At 39.5% G+C, this 18,422-nt stretch overlaps 1 protein-coding gene across 2 annotated transcripts in view; it reads left to right on the forward strand.

Annotated features, from left to right (window-relative positions):
* DOCK4 (dedicator of cytokinesis 4) overlaps positions 1-18,422 on the forward strand; it is a 474,953-nt gene that overhangs the window by 296,326 nt on the left and 160,205 nt on the right. The gene's annotated exons all lie outside the window — the stretch shown is intronic.

The raw sequence follows: 18,422 nt of genomic DNA on the forward strand, positions 1-18,422 counted from the left end.
GTCAGGATGCCTTGGACAGAACCACCATTTTTCTCAAAAGTGGAGCTTTGAATCATCTCAAGCCCTTAAACAAATTTTCAATGAATACACAGAATTCTGATACAGAAAGCGTAAGAAAATTTATTTGAGCATCAACAGTGTAAAGAGCAGCTCTTCCCAGTGATCTCCCTCCATCACAAAGGAGGCTCAGGATGGTATCTGTAGATCATCTCATGCGGGGCAGGCCTACGTTGTGTAGACCCATGAGGAAGCATTAGCTCTGCAGAACAACCCTAAGTAACTGAGTCTTATGATTAGGATTATTCAGTGTTGCTTAAAGAGAACTGGAATACCTGCCAAGCATAACATCTTTTGTTTTTCATCTAGTTGATGCCATGGTTTTCTTTTTCATAGTACTGAGCCAAGAAGTTCAATTTCTACTTAAGGGCACTTGTGGGTTATGATTATAAAATGATATTGTGAGCATAATGTTATTCTTCCTCTGCCATGATGGGCAGTCTCACAGCCTACTGACAATTACAGGCTTGAATTTATTAATTTAAAAATTTGAACAAAAAAGGAAGCTAAGAAGAGGAATAGATTTCAAATTACTGGGTAAAAAAATAGTCCATTTAATAAGTGATGTTGAGATAATTGAGATGGCCACAATAGGTGCTGCAGGGAAAAGTTAAACTCTGGATTCCTGCCTTGCTTCTTATACCAAAGCAAATTCCAATTAAATGTAAAAAATAAAACTGTAAGAGCCTTTATAATATGAATGAACATTTTTAGAAAGTTAAGGGAAGGAGGGCCTTTCTCATGATGCCTCTTCAATGTTAGAAATTAGGTACACCCCAAATGTATAAATTTAGCTACATAAAGTTTAAAACTGATTTATTTATAAGATCATATGGACTGTAGCCTGCTAGGCTTCTCTGTCCATGGGATTTTCCCAGAGTGGGTTGCTATTTCCTTCTCCAGGGGATCTTCCCAACCCAGGGATCAAACCCAGTCTCCCACATTGCAGGCAGACTCTTTACCATCTGAGCCACCAGGGAATCCCTCATAGTAGGATATATAAAATCTACTTTCCTCCTCATGTAAGGTTCTGGTTTAGAAGATTCATTTCTGCAGTGAACTAAGGAAAAAAAAAAAAAAGTGGTATGTTGAAAATTGTTTAATAGCCTAATTTGGGCCTAAAATTATGATAATAATTTCCCCTTGTGACAGTGACTGGACTTCTGAGTGTGTTTTAAGGAAATCATTGTGACAAAGTTGTTATCAGTCAGTGGTCTGGCAAGAACCTGGACTCATCCTTTAGGGCAGGAGCTAAAGAATTCTGAGGGCAAAGCTCCCTTTCAGAGTCATTTTCACCTTTACATAATTGATAGTATGTTTGCAGTGGTACTCCATGGAGATAACCTCTGAAATCTACAAAAATCCAAATATTATAGCTTTAGAAAGGGAAGTGAAAGAACTTGATTAGTCATCATTAAAGATTTTGTGCTTCCAGGGCCCCTTTTCACCTCTGAGGACATCAGTCATATCTCCAAGTAGTTGATGGCTAAGTCCAAAACTTGTCTTTGGACTTCCTAAGTTGATTGTAACAGCATTTAGTCTTGCTAAGTTTTGTTATTTTGCTGCATTCTTCTAGGTTTGTTGTCTTCCTTAAATTTGTAGAGATATTTTTGGCTACTCATTGCCAGCTACCTGCTGGAAAGCAAAGTTAAGAAAAGAGATTGAAATAATAAGCTTAAGAAAATTCATTTTCCAAGAGTCAAGTCTGTTAAGGATAATAATATGAAGGTCCAAAAAAGGGTAGGAAGTTTATTAACTGTACTCAAGTTTCCATTCTTAACTATTCTAGTGAAGGATTTTTATTTCTTTGAAGTACATGCTTAAATACTCTTGGGTCTAGTTTGTATGTATAGATAAACAAGTAATAATATAGTCTACTTTTAAAGAAATTGGGTTTGCAAATTCATTATGTTGATTAACACCACTATGACTCAAGTGACCCAACTCAGCCAGACTGGGGATTTACTTAGTAGAGAATCTGATTCCTTAGGGTGGGATTTATTGCTTCTGAGCAAGAGAAGGGCCAGATAAGAAATCAGCTAAATAGAGCATGATCATGTATCCTGGTTGGAAAGGGATTAGTTTAATGTATGGCCTAGATTGCAAGAGTCTTTGATGAATTCATCACTTTTGCTCCCTAGAAATTTGTTCATAAATGCTTTGTGTCTCGTTTTTTCCCTGCAATGTTTCAGTTTCTTGTGCTATACTCCAGTTTCCCACCTGGTCCCTAGAAGTCCAGCACAGCCTCTCTGCACTAGTTACCATCTTTGAGGTGAATTTCTCAGATTGAGTTACTTTCCACTTATCCTTTCCTATATGATGTTTGTATTTATAAGTAAAATGAAAAAATGACAGGAGGCTGAAAAATTTAATAGACTGATAGGTTTGCCACCCATCTTGCTGTGCAGAAAACTCTACATACTTCTCCAACAATTCTAAAAGAGACACCCCTGTAAGTGAAAGTCGCTCAGTCATGTCCAACTCTTTGCAACCCCCTGGATGACACAGTCCAAGGAATTCTCCAGGCCAGGATACTGGAATGAGTAGCTGCCGGGGCCCAGCCCCGGTTGGATCCAGGGATTCCCTCAAGATGACGGCGTCAGCGATTAGAATAGCGATAGCTTAATTAAGTATTAATTAGAGATATAAAGAGTGGTTAAATAGGGATAGCTCAGTGAGAAAATTCAGTGGAGAAAAGAGGCTGAATAATTTGGTTTACGTGGAAAACCAATAAAACTCCAAGACAAGGAGTTTGTGTCACCTACGTAGGCCTACGTAGGAGACGCAGGCGTCCTCCTGTTCTCCTGAAGGAGAGGAGACACTAAGGCCTCCCTGGTCAGATCTTAGAAGTCCAGTCAAGATTAGTAGGCTTGACGAGCCTCCACACTCCAGATGGGAATTCAGCCAGGAGGTGAGAGAAAGAATGACATGGGGAGACCAAGCTTCAGTGAGCAAGGCCCATAGCTTTATTCTCCGTTATTTTCAACAGGGGCTTTTATACCCTAAGTTGCACATAGAGGATAATAGGGGGTGTGAAATCATGCAAAGTCAGCAGTCTTTGATCCTTATCGAAACCAGGGTTTCTTTTCTGCAAACGTATCATATACAAATGGTTTAGGTGATTTACATCATCTTCTGGCCAGAAGGCCTGCTAACATTTTATGACTCTAACAAAGGTTTGTCAACCATAAGACTTATTTTCTCTAAGAGTAATTATTTTAAAGTTTGGCACCATCCTCTGAAGGTGTTAAAGTTGCATTCCTATAGGGCAGAGGTGCAGTGGGTTTACAACAAAGGAAAGAATTTATTACCTTAAGGGTCTAAAGTTGTTAACACCAAGGCCACTACTTATTTTTTCTACATACCAACTATATTAATTAATACACTTCCAAGGATACAATACAGGGGATGTGGAAACTTGGCAGCAAGCATTGGCTCAACAATGAAATATTCTACTAGTTCTATTCTGACAATTTCTAACTCTCCGAGAGGCTCTATACTATTTGAATATCTTAAGCTTCCTGTGCCTCTCGTGGTTGGGAGACTGTAAACAATCGTATGCATAGCTGTAGGAGTCCGGGTAAACCTGTCAGGCAAGTTAGAGAGCCATCTGAGGGGTTTGTGAACTAAAACACTCTTGTTGTGCCCAGGAACTTTATTAACTGGAGCTGTAAGTTAACTCTTTTTCAGAGAGGGAGATGGTGGTGGGGGACAGCCCCCCATAAAGTCAGAGGTATAGGTGAGAGCACAAAGCAGTAAAGCAGGCAGACTCTGGTTTTGGGGTAGACGCTCAGGCAGGCCCAGAGGGGCACCCCTTGAATTCTGGCTCGCCTTGCCCACCAGAACTCTCCCACATAACCTTGTTATGGGCAGGGACTCCCGTGCTGGCTCCCGGCAAGTAGCCTTTCCCTTCTCCATGGAATCTTTCCAACCCAGGGATTGAACCCAGGTCTCCTGCATTGCAGGCAGATTCTTTACCAGCTGAGTCACAAGGGAACCCCACGAGGACACCCCATAATCATGAGCAATAAATCTTAGACAAGCACAAAACATATCTGTCCCCCCTGGGCTTAGGCATAGGAGCACTGGTCACATGACCCTTGTTTTGTTACAGACTATGAGAGAAATTAGGTAGCATACACCTGCAAAATTAAATTAAAATGTAAATAGCCTGGTAAATTTAGCATAAAAGTAAGCCAAACCAGACTTCCCTGTAGCTCAAATGGTAAAGAATCTGCCTGCAAGGCAGGAGACCAGGGTTTGATCTCTGGGTTGGGAAGTTCCTCTGGAGAAGGGAATGGCAATCTACTCCAGTATTCTTGCCTGGAGTATTCCGTGGACAGAGAAGCCTGGCAGGCTATAGTCCGTGGAGTGGCAAAGAGTCGGACATGACTGAGCGACTAACACAGTCCAGCACAAACTAAATCAGGCAAAGAAAAAGAAAGGAAAAAAAGCTAAGATAACTTAATAAGTGGACTTGGTCTCAGCCCTGAAGGCTACTAATGTAATGGGCAGCAAGTGCTTTCATTCTCAGTAATTAATACTATTACACAATCTTTTAAAATCTCTGCCTTTGCTGATCTCTGGCTCTCCTGATGAGAGAGCTTCCTGTGTGGCCTCTGAAGTAGAGAAAGCTCCTCTTCTGAAGCCTCATGTTCAGTCTCCTGACTCTAGATCTCTTTAAATGCCCCAGTGCATGTAAAGATACCATTCTCCATCCTTTTGTAGAGTTTCCATGCCCTCTCTCTATAAGGCTTATTCCATACAACATGGCAACTTTCTACCTGTCCTGGTTACTGTCTCTGTTGTTCAGTCACTAAATCATGTCCAAATCTTTGTGACCACATAGATTGAGCACACCAGGCTCCTCTGTCCTCCACTATCTCCCAGAGTTTGCTCAAATTCCATTGATTCCGTGATGCTATCTAACCATCTCATCCTCTGTCGCCCTCTTCTCCTTTTGCCTTCAGTCTTTTCCCAGCCTCAGAGCGTTTTCCAATGAGTTGGCTCTTCGCATCAGGTGGCCAAAGTAATGGAACTTCAGCTTTAGCAACAGTCCTTCCAGTGATTATTCAGGGTTGATTTCCTTTAGGATTGACTGGTTTGATCTCCTTGCTGTCTAAGGGACTCTCAAGAGTCTGCTCCAATACCCTATTTTGAAGGCATCAATTCTTCAGCACTGAGCCTTCTTTATGGTCCAACTCTTTATGTCAGCAGAGATGTCTGTGCTTTTTTAATATGCTCTCTAGGTTTGTCATAGCTTTCCTTTCAGGGAGCAAGTGTCTTTTCATTTCATGGCTGCAGTCACTGTCCGAAGTGATTTGGAGCCCAAGAAAACCAAATCTGTCACTGCTTCCACTTTTTCCCTTTCGGTTTGCCATGAAGTGATGGCACCAGATGCCATAATCTTAGTTTTTTGAATGTTGAGTTTCAAGTCAGCTTTTTCACTCTCCTCCTTTACCTTCATCGAGAGGATCTTTAGTTCCTCTTCACTTTCTGCCAGTGAAGTGATATCATCTGCATGTCTGAGGTTATTGATATTTCTCCCAGCAATCTTGATTGCACCTTATGATTTATCCAACCTGGCATTTCATATGATGCAGAGTGACAATATACAGCCTCGATGTACTCCTTTCCCAGTTTTGAACCAGTCTGTTGTTCTACATCTAGTTCTAAGTTTGTGTCTTGACCTGCATACAGATTTCTCAGGAGACAGGTAAGGTGGTCTGGTATTCCCATCTCTTTAAGAATTTTTCTGCAGTTTGTTGTGATCCACACAGTCAAAGGCTTTAGCATAGTCAGTGAAGCAGAAGTAGATGCTTTTTCTGTGATCCAACTAATGTTGGCAATTTGATCTCTGCTTCCTCTGCCTTTTCTAAATCCAGCTTGTATACCTGGAAGTTCTCAGTGCACATACTGTTGAAGCCTAGCTTGAAGGATTTTGAGCATTACTTTGCTAGTATATGAAATGAGTGCAGTTGTACAGTAGTTTGAACATTCTTTAGCACTGCCCTTCTTTGGAACTGGAATGAAAACCGACCTTTTCCAGTCCTGTGGCCACTGATGGGTTTTCCAAATTTGCTGATATGTTGAGTGCAACACTTTAATGGCATCATCTTTTAGGATTTGAAGTAGCTTAGCTGGAAATCCATCCCCTCCACTAACTTGTTCAGAGTAATGCTTCCTAAGGCCTACTTGACCTCACACTCCAGGATGTCTGGTTCTATTTGAGTGACCATACTATCAAAATTATCTGGGTCATTAAGACTTTTTTGTATAGTTCTTCTGTGTATTCTTGCCACCTCTTCTTAATCGCTTCTGCTTCTGTTAGGTCCTTGCTGTTTCTGTCCTTTATCATGCTCATCCTTGCATGACATGTTCCCTTGTTGTCTCCAATTTTCTTGAAGAGATCTCTAGTCTTTCCCATTCTATTGTTTTCTTCTATTTCTTTGCATTGTTCATTTAAGAAGTCTTTCTTATCTCTCCTTGCTATTCTCTGGAACTCTGCATTCATTTGGGCATATCTTTCCCTCTGTCCCTTGACTTTTGTTTCTCTTTTTTCCTTAGCTATTTGTAAAGCTTCCTTAGACAACCACTTTGTCTTCTTGCATGTCTTTTCCTTGGGGATGGTTTGGTCACCCACTCCTGTATGGGGTTACAAACCTCTGTCCATAGTTCCCTTCTTAATCCTCATAACAACTACTGACAAGACTTTACCATTCTGCCTGCCTCACTACTTCCCCTGTCCTTAACAGAGAAAACATAAACCATCAGACAGGAACTTCCTTAAATCCATGTGTTCTCTCCTCTGCCACCTGCACACTTATCTGCCTCCTTCCTTTCCTTCCTGCTTCCTGTCTCAGGGGTGGGGCAAGACTCCTTCCCTTCAAGGCTAATGCTTCCACCTGCTTCTCTCAGGATCTTCCTCTTCTCCTGGCTCCCCTTAGCTTGCTTCTGTTAGCATTCCCTCTTGTTTCCTCTCTTCTGGCAGTGTTATCAGATTTTTAACACTCTAAAGCCTTTTTCTTTTATTTATTTTAATTGGAGGCTAATAACTTTACAATATTGTAGTGGGTTTTGCCATACATTGACATGAATCAGCCATGGTTGTACACGTGTCACCCATCCTGAACCCCCTCCCACCTCCCTCTCCATCCCATCCCTCAGGGTGATCCCAGTGCACCAGCCCTGAGCACCTTGTCTCATGCATCGAACCTGGACTGGCAATCTGTTTCACATATGATAACATACATGTTTCAGTGCTGGTCTCTCAAATCATCCCATCCTCATCTTCTCCCACAGAGTCCAAAAGACTGTTCTATATATCTGTGTCTCTTTTGCTGTCTCACATATAGGGTCATCGTTACCATCTTTCTAAATTCCATATATATATGCATTAGTATACTGTATTGGTGTTTTTCGTTCTGACTTATTTCACTCTGTATAATAGCCTCCAGTTTCATCTACCTCATTAGAACTGATTCAAATGTATTCTTTTTAATGGGTGAGTAATATACCATTGTGCATATGTACCAGAGCTTATCCATTCATCTGCCGATGGACATCTAGGTTGCTTCCATGTCCTGGCTATTATAAACAGTGCTGCGATGAACATTGGGGTACACGTGTCTCTTTCAATTCTGGTTTCCTCAGTGTGTATGCCCAGCAGTGGGATTGCTGGGTCATATGGCAGTTCTATTTCCAGTTTTTTCCATCTGTATGTCTTCTTTGGAGAAATGTCTGTTTAGGTCTTTGTCCCATTTTTTGATTTGGTCATTTATTTTTCTGGAATTGAGCTGCAGGAGTTGCTTGTATATTTTTGAGATTAATTCTTTTTCACTTGCTTTGTTTGCTATTATTTTCTCCCATTCTGAAGGCTGTCTTTTCACCTTGCTTATATTTTCTTTCGTTGTGCAAAAGCTTTTAGGTTTAATTAGGTCCCATTTGTTTATTTTTGCTTTTATTTCCATTACTCTGGGAGGTGGGTCATAGAGGATCCTGCTGTGATTTTTGTCAGAGTGTTTTGCCTATGTTTTCCTCTAGGAGTTTTATAGTTTCTGGTCTTACATTTAGATTTTTAATCCATTTTGAGTTTATTTTTGTGTATAGTGTTAGAAAGTGTTCTAGTTTCATTCTTTTACAAGTGGTTGACTAGTTTTCCCAGCACCACTTGTTAAAGAGATTGTCTTTTTTCCAGTGTATATTCTTGCCTCCTTTGTCAAAGATAAGGTGTCCATAGGTGCATGGATTTATCTCTGGGCTTTCTATTTTGTTCCATTGATCTATATTTCTGTCTTTGTGCCAGTACCATGCTGTCTTGACGACTGTGGCTTTATAGTAGAGCATGAAGTCAGGCAGGTTGATTCCTCCAGTTCCATTCTTCTTTCTCAATATTACTTTGACTATTCGAGGTTTTTTTATATCTCCTTACAAATTGTGAAATTATTTGTTCTAGTTCTCTGAAAAATACTGTTGGTAGCTTGATAGGGATTGCATTGAATCTATAGATTCCTTTAGGTGGTATACTCATTTTCACTATATTGATTCTTCCAATTCATGAACATGGTATATTTCTCCATCTATTTGTGTCCTCTTTGATTTCTTTCATCAGTGTTTTATAGTTTTCTATATATAGGTCTATTGTTTCTTTAGGTAGATTTACTCCTAAGTATTTTATTCTTCTCATTGCAATGGTGAATGGGATTGTTTCCTTAATTTCTCTTTCTGTTTTCTCATTGTTAGTGTATAGGTATGCAAGGGATTTCTGTGTGTTAATTTTATATTCTGCAACTTTACTATATTCATTGATTAGCTCTAGTAATTTTCTGGTGGAGTCTTTAGGGTTTTCTATGTAGAGGATCATGTCATCTGCAAACGGTGAGAGTTTTACTACTTCTTTTCAAATCTGGATTCCTTTTATTTCTTTTTCTTCTCTGATTGCTGTGGCTAAAGCTTCCAAAACTATGTTGAATAGTAGTGGTGGGAGTGGGCACCCTTTTTTTGTTCCTGAAATTAGGGGAAATGCTTTCAATTTTTCACCATTGAGAATAATGTTTGCTGTGGGTTTGTCATATATAGCTTTTATTATGTTGAAGTATGTTCTTTCTATTCCTGCTTTCTGGAGGGTTTTTATCATAAATGGATGTTGAATTTTGTCAAAGACCTTCTCTGCATCTATTGAGATAATCATGTTTTTTATCTTTCAATTTGTTAATGTGTGTGGTGTATTACATTGATTGATTTGCGGATATTGAAGAATCCTTGCATCCCTGGGATAAAGCCCACTTGGCCATGGTGTGTGATCTTTTTAATGTGTTGTTGGATTCTGATTGCTAGAATGTTGTTAAGGATTTTTGCATCTATGTTCATCAGTGATATTGGCCTGTAGTTTTCTTTTTTTGTGGCATCTTTGTCAGGTTTAGGTATTAGGGTGATGGTGGCCTCATAGAATGAGTTTGGCAGTTTACCTTCCTCTGCAATTTTCCGGAAGAGTTTGAGTAGGATAGGTGTTTACTCTTCTCTAAATTTTGGGTAGAATTCAGCTGTGAAGCCCTCTGGTCCTGGGCTTTTGTTTGCTGAAAGATTTCTGATTACAGTTTCGATTTCTGTGCTTGTGATGGGTCTGTTAAGATATTCTATTTCTTCCTGGTTCAGTTTTGGAAAGTTATACTTTTCTAAAAATTTGTCTGTTTCTTCTAAGTTGTCCATTTTATTGGCATATAGTTGCTGATAGTAGTCTCTTATCCTTTGTATTTCTGTGTTGTCTGTTGTGATTTCTCCATTTTCATTTCTAATTTTGTTGATTTGATTCTTTTCCCTTTGTTTCTTGATGAGTCTGGCTAATGGTTTGTCAATTTTATTTATCTTTTCAAAGAACCAGCTTTTAGCTTTGTTGATTTTTGCTATGGTCTCTTTTGTTTCTTTTGCATTTATTTCTACCCTAATTTTTATAATTTCTTTCCTTCTACTAGCCCTTTTTCTTTAAAGACAAACTACATTGTAATAGCTACCACACTGTTTCTTCCTGTCCCATGTAAGCCACCTGCAGGAAAGGCTGGTCTTCACTCACTGTCTCTACTTCCCTCCATCCCATTTGTCCCTTGGGCTACTTTCTGTCCTCGAAGCTCAAATGAAGTTTTCCCCTCAAGGTCACTAGCACCTACACTGGCCAACCTTCTAGACACTTCCTAAATCTTCCCTTACTTGACTTCCCTATGATGTGTAATACTATTGATTGCCCTTCTTGAAAATCCCACATTTCGTGGTCTGACAGTGTTCTCCTGAGTCTGATCCTTCTACTCCTTTGAGTACTCTTCTCTCTTATCTGTATTAAAAAAAAAAAATTATTTAGTAAAGTATGTTTTTGTTGCATGTGCTCAGTCACTCAGTCATGTCCAACTCTTTGTGGCCCCATTAACTGTAGCCTGCCAGGCTCTTTGCATGAAATTTCCCATGCAAGAATAACGCAGTAGGTTGCCATTCCCTGCTGCAGAAGATCTTGCCACCCCAGGGATCGAACCTGCATCTCTTGTGTCTCAGGGATGAACCTCTGTCTCTTGTCTCCTGCATTGGTAGATGGATTCTTACCACTAGTGCCATCTGGGAATCCCCTAGTGAAGTATAGTTAACTTAGAAACATTGTGTTAATTACTGCTATACTGCAAAATGACTCAGCTATACACATATATCTTCTTTTTCATATTCTTTTCCATTATGTCTTATCACAGTATGTTGAGTATAGTTCCCTGTGCTATACAGTAGGACTTTGTTGTTTATCCTTCCTGTATATACTAGTGTGCATCTTATCTGCATCTTAAATGTTGGTGTTATCATGGATCTAATCTTTGGACTCTATCTGTGTCTTCTACACTCTGGAACCATCTCACCCACTTCTGTGGGTTAATTTGCTATGTCTCTGCTGATGATGTCCAGATCTGGGTTTGTAGTTCAGGGCTTTTACCAGCCTACTGAGCATCTTCAGTGGGATCTGCCAGAGATACCTCTTAACTTGGCTTGTCCAGAACTGAATTTTTTTATTCCATCTCCATCCTCTCCTGTGGTGAATTGAAACCTTCAGTTTTTCTTGACTGCTCACACTTTACCTCACCATCTAAACACTTGGTTTCATGACCAGTCACTGCCTCCTCCTTGGTGGTTCTTTAAGAAATTTGAACCAGAGACAGATATCAGAATCAGCCCGAGTTTTCCTCCTTTAAGAAGTTCAGAGTAGTCCCAAGGCTTTTTTGGTCCTAAAAAAAAAAATCACATCATTTAGCCACACTCAACTACATATAGTTGTCTGGCTACACCTGTATTTTTTTAAAACAGTTGTTTTTTCAGTTAGATAAGAGTTTCAAAAATAGTACAGAAAATTCCCATATACCCTTCACCCAACTTCTCCTTATGTTAGCATCTTACATAACCACAGAACATTTATTGAAACTAAATTAACCTCAGTAGAATACTGTTAACACAAAACTTATTTGGATGTTACACATTTTTCCAGTACTTTTATTTTTCTCTTCTTGGATCCAGTCTAGAACCCACATTGCATTTAGTTGCCATATCTTCATCATCTTATATATGTGTTTTTCTCCCCCAGTGTCTTTATATGTTTTGTTTCTTCTGTATAACCTGTCTTTCTGTCCCTTGCCTGGCAAGCCTCTTAGTCTTTATGACTGAAGTCAAATAGCCTTTTCCCCCCACAGAGTTTTCTCTACTTCCCTGGTGGAGCTAAAATCCAGGGGTCTTTACTGCTGCTTTGTCATCAGTCTTAACAAATGAGTGCAGAGGTCAGACATGTAATGCCCTCATGTACAGGTACAGTTTTTACTTCCATGTTACATTCTTTATACTGAATTAAAAGACTCAAATAGTAGAATTTTAATACATGTTTAATACTGACATTAAGAATGATGAGTCATGTTGAAAGGATCCCCAGAAGAAGTTGTTTTTCTGCCACAGCTGTTGATAAATCTGGTTCAATTAACTGGCAGTAGTTTCAAATGGATTGTCTAACTTACTATAGCTTTTAATTTAATTCTCTACATCCTGAAACTTACAGGCCCCTTAATTTTATTAATATACTATGAATCTCTGTACCAGTTAATATCTGAAGAAATTTCTTGTTTTTTTCTCTCAATTATATAGCTTGCATTTTTGCACCTATCACTTTTCTGGATGACTGTCGGTGGCTGACCACTGCATCTCTTTCTTGTGCTCAAGACTGGGCAAAAAGTGGCCTGGGGTGTGATGCACAATTCATTGCTCCACCAACTGATTTTAATTCTGGGCAAAGAAATAGATTGTGAGCCAGGCTGTATCATCTCAAAGAAGACAGAGGCTACTACTGCTGCCACAGAGCCCTTGTTATAACTCTTCTTTAGTAATCTAGGGAGTCCATCTCTCCTGTCAGATCTGATTTCAATCTCAAGTAAAGCAGCAGGCTGGCTTTCATCTCCCTCTTCTCTAATTTGTAATAAATTAACTTCATGCCATTTTACAATGACTTGCACAGATCCCACCCTATCAAAGCAAACACAGAATTGTCCTTTTCTGTGACAGTGACATTGTTTTGTTCCCATTATCCAGGTGCAACCTCAGGGGGTTGTAGTCATTTGGCCTTGTCTCTCCTAGAAAAATGGCTCAATTAATCGTTCCCACATCTCTCTGTCTGTCTCCCCCATCTGACATAATACCAGCAAGACTTTTGCTTGTCTGTGTCTGCTGCAAGAGGAGGGGGGGATATTTCTTCTTATTCTAATATCCATGTTGCCTTGTTCCGTGCCCACACTGGATTTAATGAAAAAAAATCATCCCTGTGCTAAAACAAAAATAGTTGCATTACGGGTATTCCCCAGAATGCAAGTGATCTGTATTTAACTACTCATTGGTTTAGGGATGTAACTGCGTTTTACTGTGGTGACAAAACCATCCATCAAAAAACACAGTGATGTAGTTTTGTGCAAAGCTGCAGTTTTTTACTATTCAGATTCACAGGCATTCAGACATCCAGCCACAACTCTTTTGCACTGATATTTCCATGCTGTACTTTACCAGCTTCATTTCTGTGACTTCCTTGACTTTTAGCCCTTCACCTGGGGGAAGATTGCTCCTACCCATTTATTCTCTCCCATCCGTACCCTTGTTCAGACTCCTCCTCACAGTCCAGACTCTTCTCCTAACTTGGCAGAAGAATGCTCGAGAAATTCACGGCTGACTCTTTCTTACTCCCTGGCTTCTGCTGGTGAGCTGAGCATTTCCTCTAGAGAGTATGGACAACCTTTTTGGCCTAACCCTTTGCAACATCTGCCGTGCCCTACAGGCCTATCTTCTGGAACCTGTTTCTAGTCTTCACTGCTCTTCAGTCTCATTTTTTTTCTGTTTCATCCAGTGAATGAACAAATTATCTCTGACTCATCTGTTGTGTTCCTAGGCTCCCGTGACATGCCTTCTCTGCTCCTATGTACTTCTCCTCCCCACTGCATCCAGATCACATGATCCCTTTTGCTCCCTGGGTGGTTTCAGAACACAGACCAGCCATTTCACTGTAGGACTCATAGGCTTGTTAGGTATGAAAGTATTTCAGCTCCAAAGACCACTCTAAGCTCTTTCCCAGGGTGTTTCCCACAAACATACTTTGTGTGTGTGAAAAATGAAATCTTGGGGGTGATCTTTCTTAACCATACCTACCATTCAATATGTTATGTGTTAATTTTAAATTTGTTACAGCAAAACTCAAAACCTGGTTAAAACAACAGTGGAAGAGTCACTGTAGTCACGACTGCTATTTTGTATAGTAGTTGTGAGCATGAACTTTGGTTCACATCTTGGCTCTGATTCTTACTAACATTGTAATATTGAGCAAATCACATAAGCTCCTCAGGTTATGATGTTCTGCCTCATAGGATTATTATCAGAGTAAAAAAAACACATGCAGAGTGCTTAGCCTGACATTTAGTAAGCCTTTGTAAATGATGGCAAATGCATGTAAATAAATGTAAATGCAGACCATGGGGTCGCAAAGAGTCAGACACAACTTAGCACATGACTTAGCAACTGAACAACATCAACAGAATGATGGTTGCTTGGATTGCCTTTAAAATCTCTAGTGCTGTGTGATATGTTGAGGATGCATGCTGAAAACCTCAGAGGACAAGAAAAGGCAGGCTGTGAGATTTTCTCTGCAGGCCACTTAAGTTCTTTGGAAATAGATTTAAACTCTAACCCCATACCTAACATATGATTTTGACTCCTATTGGACCAAAAAAAAAAAAAAAAATCTATTTTGAACACCTAGTATTAGTAAATATTATAATACAGTAAATACTAAAGCAAAAAGTTCATAGAGACCAAAGAGTTATTATGTACTTTTCTTTACTAAATTAATAGGTAGAATTCCTGCCCATCCTCCCCACTTCCTCCCCACACCAGCACCAACATACACCCAACACATAACAAAAAACACACTGGTATTATTGGTGGAAGGAAGGCCTTAACTTCTGTATCCAGAGTAATGTTTGTATTAGCTACTGTATTTTGTGTTGAGTAAGGGTGATAGAGTTCAGCTGTAAGAAGGTATCAAGATGTCACAGCTCGAAATCAGAGAGACTCCAATGCTGAGGTCTTGCCCCTAGGCTGGGGGAGAAGTGCAGTGAACTATAATAGGTGGTGCTCACCTGGCCACAGTGACTGCCCCCTGTAAAGGCAGCCACGGTGTCTATTCACAGTGCCCCCTATGGGCAGAACACGGCCAGCGCATCTTCAATCACAGAAGTGGTTGATCCTTGACTGCAGGTTGAGCTACAGGGGTTCAGCAAGCAGACATTCTAAGAGGTTTCCAGAAGTCTTCAAGAACCAGGCAGTCATTTGTGGGGATGGGGATAAGAAAGTAATCTATAGTTTAGGATTTCTGTACACAGATAGAGCATACCAGACCAGGGCACGCTCCAGCTGCTGGGGAAGAAACCTGGAAATAACTGGATGGTGTCTGGACTGGGTTTGTATGAAGCTTCAGTTTTAATAGGAAGGAGTGGTTCAACATACAGAATACAGGTCACGCTGGAGATGGGACCAGAGCGTGTTACTGACCCTACAAACAAGATCCAGGCAGAAAAAAATAGGGCCAGTGTAGGATGCTGTGCTCCAAGCCCTGATACCAGAACAAGACTGAGGAGAGGGGATGGTGACCCCAGGCTCCAGAACTTTACATTGCTAAGCACTTTTTATTCAGGAAAGCATCTGAAGTGTTCACGTTATAATTATGTCTAAACTATATATGCATTCTTCTGTCTAAATGAAATATCTTGCCAAAGCATTTGGAGCCATAACGTGAGAAGAGAGTTTCTTGTGTTTATCGGTCCTCCTGTTACTGGGCAGGTATGCCGGGAAGAACATCTTGTAATATTCTGATTTTGTTTCTCTAAGCTTATTAGAGTTGTCTTTCTTAAAGATTTAGTATTTAAAAATGTTTATAAATCACACAGATTAGCCTAGAATACCAAAGGGGTTCTGCGCTTAATTTCCTACCTGTTCCCAAGACACTAGCCTTAAAAATAAATATATACATTAAAAACAATAAAGTTCCTAAATTTAGTTATTTAGTTAAACTAAATACTAAGTTTAGCATAACTAAACTTATTTAGTTCAAAATAAGGTAAGCTATACTGATTCTATATCTGTTGCAATATATTTTTCTCAAAATTTTAATTTAAAGTCACCTTCATTACAGAAACAGTATATAGATAAACAAAAATAAAAACACCATATTCTGATTGCTCAGATGATGTTAACTATTAGGGTATATGATGATGTTACCCCTTAGGGTATATCTTTCTGGAGGTTCTTCTGTATGAACTTTTTTTTACCCAGATGATGTTATTTATTTTAGTAGACTTTTAAAAGAGTAGCTTAGTATACAATAAAGTTGAGAGTAAAGGATAGAGACTTCCCTTCCACCCTCTGCCCCGGCATATGTGTAGCTTCCTCCATTGTCAGCATCATTCACCAGAATGGTGCATATTTATTTTAACCAAGGTTGAATCTGCATTGACACATCATCATTACCCAAAGCCCTTAGTTTACTAGGGTTCACTCTTTTTTTATGTATAATTTTATTTTTCTTGATTTTTGGCTGTGCTGGGTCTTTGTTGCTGTGCAGGCTTTTCTCTACTCACAGAGAGTGAGGGACATTCTCTAGTTATGCTCAGGCTTCCCATCATGGTGGCTTCTCTTGTTGCAGAGCACAGGCTCTAGGGCGCACAGGCTTCAGTGGCTGAGGCACGTGGGCTCAGTAGTTGTGGCTCCCGGGCGGCACGTGGGCTCAGTAGTTGTGGCTCCCGGGCGCTAGAACACAGGCTCAGTTGTTGTGGCACACGGGCTTAATTGCTCCACAGCATGTGGGATCTTCCCAGATCAGGGATCGAACCCATGTCTCCTGCTTTGGCAGATGGATTCTATACCACTGAGCTACCAGGGAAACCCTAGGTTTCACTCTTGTTTTTGTGTATTCTGTGGATTTGGACAAATGTATAGTGACATGTATCTATCATCATAATATCATACTGCCCTAGAAAAATCTTCTGTGGTCTGTCTGTTCATCCTTTCTCCTACTCCCAACCTCTGGAAACCACTAATTTTTTTTTTTTTTTTTAACTGTCTTCATAGTTCTGCACTTGCTAGAATATTACATAGTTGGAATCATGGAGTTTGTAGACTTTTCAGATTGGCTTCTTTCACTTAGTGATATGCATTGTTTCCTCCATGTCTTTTTATGGCTTGGTAGCTCATTTATTTTTAGCACTGAAATGGTCTTCTGGTTTCTGGATGTACTACATTTATCTATTCATGTATTATGAAGGATATCTCGATTGCTTCATTATATGTATTTTTTATTTTTTTATTGAGGTATAGTTTATTTACAATGTTGTGCCAATCTCTGCTATACAGCAAAGTAACTCAGTGATACACATGTAATAGACATGCTTTTTTTAATATTCTTTTCCATTATGGTTTATTGCAAGATATTGAATATAGTTTCCTGTGCTATACAATAGGACCTTATTATTTTTTTATTTACTTTTGCCAGTTAATGACTTTTCCAATCATTAATTTTTTTTATCTCATCTAGAACTTAGTCAATGTATCAATTCCAAAAGAAAATCCTTTTCAGCAAGTTTGTCCAAATCCAGGGCCATTATATTATATCTGGCTCTTATATATCTCTTAAGTATTATTTAATCTAGAGTAATCCTGTTTTTTTTACCCCACAAAACTTGACTTGGGGAGTCAAAGACGGGCATCCTACAGAAAGTGCCACCTTCTGGGTTTGTCTGGTTGCTTCCCCATAGCATTCGGCATGTTGCTCTGTCCTTTGTATTTTCTGTGAAGTAGAAGCTGAATCTGTCGGTGTCACCCATTCAGGCTCCACAGCTTTGGGAGGAATGCATTGCGAGGATGATGTGTTGTTTTCGTTGCCCTGCATCAGAGGGCCGACAGCCCAATCCCCCGACGTGCAGTTATATTTGTCCCCTTGTCAGTAGGAGGGAATCTGTGTGATAGCGTTGAATGTTCATTTGCTCATCAACAATTTTCCTGCTGATTTTAGCATTTAGCGACAACCCTCGACTAAAGAAAGAATTACACTAGGAATATGAAACTGTATTTTTAAAACCTATAATTTCTTTTACATTTGTTGCTGACATTTTCTGTAGGGATTTCTCACCATAGTAGGATTATTAGATTATCATGAAATACAGAGTCCTTTAATTGCCTGTTTTCAAAGTAAGGAGTTGTTTAATATCTACCTCAGAGGAGATGTGGGAATAATTTAAGCACTTTTTTAAAATGCTATGGTTGTGGGATGAGGGGTGGTGGTGGGAGGGAGACTCAAGATGGGGGATATGTGTGTGTGTAGATATATATGTATATATATAGTTATGGTTGATTCGCATTGTATGACAGAAACCAACCCGACATTGTAAAGCAATTATCCTCCAGTTAAAAGATTTTTAAATATGCTATGGTCACTGCAGTATGATTTCTTGAGCACTTCCAATGTATCAGACTCTATGTAAAGGCCTCATGTAATCTAATTTGTTTGGCAGCACAGTGAGGTCATAGAGATAGAAAACGGAAATCATAAGAGGCTGAATAACTTGATACAGTTACTTGTGTGGGAAGTAACAGAGATAGAATTCAAACCCAAATGGGTCTGCGTCCAAAATAAGTGAGTTATTCCTCTTAGACATTTTTGTTGCATTTTACTTAAAAGCCAAATTCTGTTTGTAATGATATTTGGAATATTTCCCAGTTCTTAAAAACTAGAAATGGATATTATGCTTAATAATTCTCAAGAGGTCTCTTAC

Source organism: Bubalus kerabau, chromosome 8 (genome assembly GCF_029407905.1).
Source record: "Bubalus kerabau isolate K-KA32 ecotype Philippines breed swamp buffalo chromosome 8, PCC_UOA_SB_1v2, whole genome shotgun sequence".
In the NCBI taxonomy this organism is placed as follows: Eukaryota; Metazoa; Chordata; class Mammalia; order Artiodactyla; family Bovidae; genus Bubalus; species Bubalus kerabau.